This window comes from Camponotus floridanus, unplaced genomic scaffold (assembly GCF_003227725.1).
Source record: "Camponotus floridanus strain SB8 unplaced genomic scaffold, Cflo_v7.5 scaffold226, whole genome shotgun sequence".
NCBI lineage: Eukaryota > Metazoa > Arthropoda > Insecta > Hymenoptera > Formicidae > Camponotus > Camponotus floridanus.
In genome coordinates, this window is record NW_020229355.1 from 1,427 (window position 1) to 6,556 (window position 5,130).

Sequence of the window (5,130 nt, forward strand, 5' to 3'; positions counted from 1 at the left end):
TGGCTTGTCGTATGCTACATATTTGTAGAGTTGTAAATAATTTGATAAAAATGTTCAATCTGTAAACAATGGTAACGCAAATGAAATATATCATTGTCTCTAAATCATTATATGTAATTAACATATAATATGTATTTAAAATTAATTTATCAATTTAATTCTAATAAAATTATGAAATTTTTTTCAGGTATATATTATTGTTTAATATTGTTTAATTTATTACTTGTCAGTCATTCACATTTATTAAAATAGTCACTTTATTAAATAATGTGAGAAACTATGTTCTTTGCGAATAGTAAGTAGAACTTTTATGGATATAGCATTTTAATAATAGTTTATATTTACAGTAGAAAATAGTTTGTATTTCACTGTGCTTTTGTTCTATAGGACCTGAAGATGAATTATGAAAGGGCACAAGTATCAAGTAATGGGCAGGAAGACGCAGAGGTAGAGCAAGAAGAGTAGTGAAAAGAGAGACCTAAATAAGGAGCAAATTATTGGCATGGGAAAAATTCCGATACAATTTCCTGGACACGTCTGAACACTTCTGTGTTTAGAGGAAAAGAATTAATTCAACAGCTAAAACTGCTTGTAAATCTTGAAAGAAAGCAAAAACTTATGGAATTACCACAAAGTCAGACCAGGCCAATGCAAATAAAATTATCACCATTGGAATGTGGTTGGAGGAGTGTTACAATGGATGGCAGAAGCATTGAATCAGATCTTATTGGAAAAGGTTAATATTTATGCTATTATTGGATTATAATGGTTAAATTACACACATACAAAAATCATGTGATACGATGTCTATTTTCAATTTTTTTTTTCTTGGTGTTTCAGTTCTAAATATTAGAATCTTATATAATTAATATCTTTGTTTTCTGCAGATACATTTGAAAGTTTTGAAACCTGGATTTTGAAAAACAAAATGATAACTTGTATGACCAGTAATTTAGCACGTAAGACTAGAATCAATTCATTTATAGTAACTGGGAATGGAAATGGATTGGCTGGATTTGCGTTATCAAAAGCCAAAGCATCCCTAAAGACGATTAAAAATAGGGCTGGTCAAGATTAATGTATATTCCTACATATAAGGAACACACTGGTAAGAAAATACTTGTCAATACTATATAATATAATATTTATTTCTTCTCTTTTAATATCACTTTGTATTTTTCAGTTTTTGTTACATGATTTCTTTACACAATTTGAGAATATAAAAATATTTGTAAAGAAAATTCATGAAGGATAATGGGCTTGTTTGTCATCATGCGATAAAAGCATGTTGTGAGATAATTGGCATAAAGGATATGTATGCCAAAGTACAAGGAGGAATGTAAAAGCATTCTTTATTGGTTTATTGCAATAAGTGTGAATATAAAGTATTTAAAGGCATATTATGCTTTTTATTTAATTTATATTAGAAAGAAACATTTTTTTATTTATAAAAATATATATACATATATATATATGTTAGACATAAAGCTAAAAAAAACGTGGATTGTGTCGATTAATTAATTAATTGTTTTATTTAATTATCAATTTATATATATATATTATTAACAATGATTTTTTGTTTACTTAAACTTTAGAAGGTTGTACATAAGAAACAATCTTTTTTATTTAGTATTTCAAGCATATTTTCATAGAACTTTAATTTAATTATTATATTATTAAAAATATTGAACAAAATAAAGAATTAAAGCTGGCTTTCTCTGTAGTTTCATGGCAGATTATATCAGTAATCATACTTTAATTATTGCAATATATCATGAAACAAATCAATATATCAAATATGCTATATCAAATATATAGTGTAAATATTTTAATTTTTTCGTATACGATCTATTTTTTATAATTTTTTCGTATACGATCTATTTTTTATTCTATCGATGTTTTCATAGTGATGCACCTTGAGCATTTTACTTCATATATTTGCAATAAAAATATATTAAAGCAAATTATTTTGCAAATTTATTATTCTAATTTTTATTTAGAAAGAATAAGATTTAAAAAGACGTATGAATTTTTTCAGATTTTTTTACATATTTCTATTGAATAAAATGCATCAGATAAAACTGACTTTTCTGTACATTTTAAATATGCCAAAAGATTTGCTCTTTATTCCACTTACTGCAATAATGTACACTAAAAATGACAGATCTATATTAAAAATGATAGATTAGTAGTATATTTAGTAGTTGGAAAGAAAGAGAGCAGAAATGAAAAGTGCATGTGTAGAGAATTTAAAAGAATAAAAAACAAATCTAAAAATAATACATAAAGATTTATATTATGTATTTTTTTCATGAGGAATGTGGAGCGCACATTTATGCATTTATTTATTTAGATGAGATTTACTTTAGAGCACATTCAGTATTCAACTTTAATTTTATTTTCTCTTTCTTACGATATATAAGTATAACATAATTACCTGGAAATGCTATCATTTTTGTATGCTTACAGTGATACAGAAACAACATTACAAGTACTATATTTACAGATAACATCTGTATAATAAAAAAAGCACCAAAAGTCTAATGGTGAAAAAAGGGTAAATATTGTAGACCAGCATAAATATCAACCAATTATTCCACTGCTCTGTTTCATGAGAGTTGCAATTTTCTTTTATAATATCATGAATATTATAAATAAGATAAAGATTTCAGTACGTTTCAAATAAATTTATATATTTTATGTATGTAATACTGCGCACACATATTAAAAGGTGATAATATCGCAGTTATAATAAGATACAATCCTGGCAATGTAGCGATGTTTGGATTCTGAAAATAATTTAATTTGATTTATTTTTAAGAAATGCGAACAATACTTGAGAGCAAATTATTTTTGTGCCACGTATTACCTGTGTAAAATTCCACACACAGTATCATATTGTCTGCGGTATATGAAAAGCTTCATCGATGAAATAATATGATAATACAATTGAGATATAAGAAAAATAATATGGTGCTTGTAATGAAAAACGTTAATGTGGAATACATAAATTTTATATTTTAATTTTATGTAATCGAGATGAGATAAGACACTCATGATTACTTTAAAAATGTGTCCACAAATATCATGTAACTTCAATAGCTGCACATTCGTCAAGTTAAGCCTATTACGTTAAATGAATCACATTAGCTTCTTTTAATTTAATCTAACTTAACCAATTATATTATATGTCCTCATTAAAATGTGTAAAACTGTACATCGCACATTTAATGCGATTAATATACTACGTAATAAAATGTAATACACTAATGAAATAATTAAATATTATTTTTGAAAGCATGATACAATCCAGGCAGCATACGCTTGTGTTTACATTCGATATCCAAAGCACTGAGAGATTAAGTTAGGTTAGGTTAGGTTAGATCAAACAAATTTATCGTTTAATAGTTGGCAGCCCTACGAGATAGGCTGTGCAGCACTGCGCGCGCGTATACAAAATAAATTTGAAATCGCTTCTAGCCGAACCATCTTCACGCGATCGACTTTATTTGAATTGTACCGAATCGAATTATGATGCCGATTTGTCCAAATGTAATTCGGGACATCGCGATGCTGTATAAGCGTCGAATGAGCACAAATTATCACGCAAATATGATAAATCAAATCTACTCACCGTTCACCGGCTGTTCCACAGGCCGCTCCTCCTCGGGACAGTTCGCTCGCCTCGGGACGTCCCATTCCGATCTTGATGCACACAAATCCACACGATATCATCAACGCGAACGCGCGACACTTTATTCGGCACTCCCGATACTCGCTCGCATCCGATAATCATCATCAAGGGCGCGAATAACGCGACGCAATTTCGCTCCATCTTCGCAATGACGCCATCACTGAATATCGTCAAAAATCGCTGTCGCGCGTTTCCATCGACACACTATGAAAGTCGCGCGATCATCCTTGGCACTTTCGACGCTCGTTCACTCGCGATATTCGTTTAAAAACGGTTAAAAGACGCGAAAAATGCGGATGTACGACGATCCGTGTAACTGCGTATGACTCCGAGTCGCGTATGACGCGTATGACGTAGCTGTGACGTCGCAGTCACGCGCCAACATGGCGGCCGAACCACTGTGCATTCGTTTCTGCGCATGGCCATTCCTGTGCTCAACGTTCGCGCAACTTTGATTTCTGAAAGCACATAATGATAAATATATAATGATAGAATCAATTAATCATATTGGTCATGTAGACTTGCCCGAAGAAACAGAGAAAAAATTGAGAGATATTTTTAATTTCTTTTTCTTTTAGTAAAGGATGGAAATGTCTATTCATTGGTTTGTTCTTTTTTTCCTCTTTCGCGCAATTTCGATTCAATATATAACATAGAAAATTCATAGTATATTATGCTAATGATATGAATTACGAATGATTCAATTGTTTTATCGCGCTTTTCCAAAGCCAAATCTTATAATATTTAGTTTTGCATTTTAAAAGACTGAGAGCGATTCATATACAGAGTTTGAAGAGATATCCAATGCACGACAAATTATACTTGCGTTGATTAGTATTCATCAATACCGACCTGTTAATCGCGAATACGTACAACACTTTCACACATTTTTTTCGCAAAGAACGATGTACGAAATGCAATATTTCGCGCCTCCCGTTTCACTCATGCGGCCATCTTTCTTTGCTGTTTAGTATCGCCATCTGCATTCGCGTTAAACGCCAGAATTACGTAGTCATAATACTTTTCGAGTGCCGGTAAAGTCATCATTAAGTGCATGTCGGTAAATTGTTCGAATCACGTCGCGCAAGCATGATTTTTTTATTTGTAACATAACAAAATATGTAATTAAAATTCATGTAAAACACGTATTTTTAATCAAATTACATATACTATCGAGACAGTGAAAAAATAATAAGCACTGTATCTATTTTGAAAATAATATATATAAATAATAAATAATTTTTAAAAATTACTCACCGCATATCTCTATGGCTACTCAGGTTCTCTCACTGCTCTCTGTCCGATATTTTTCCAGATCCTCCTTTAGATTTAGGTTACACACACATTGCATAAAGCTTCGATATTTTGCAATCTTACCTCATCTCAATTTGGAGAAGCTCGTGCATTCCTTTCGATAAATATCCGCACAAAAATAT

General features: G+C 30.4%; 1 long non-coding RNA gene across 1 annotated transcript; it reads left to right on the top strand.

Annotated features, from left to right (window-relative positions):
* The first annotated feature begins 251 nt into the window (after positions 1–251).
* LOC112637961 lies at positions 252–1,069 on the top strand. The gene is made up of 3 exons (XR_003122846.1): positions 252–295; positions 388–736; positions 888–1,069. It is a non-coding gene; the product is annotated as an uncharacterized LOC112637961 (long non-coding RNA).
* Positions 1,070–5,130: the final 4,061 nt, after the last annotated feature.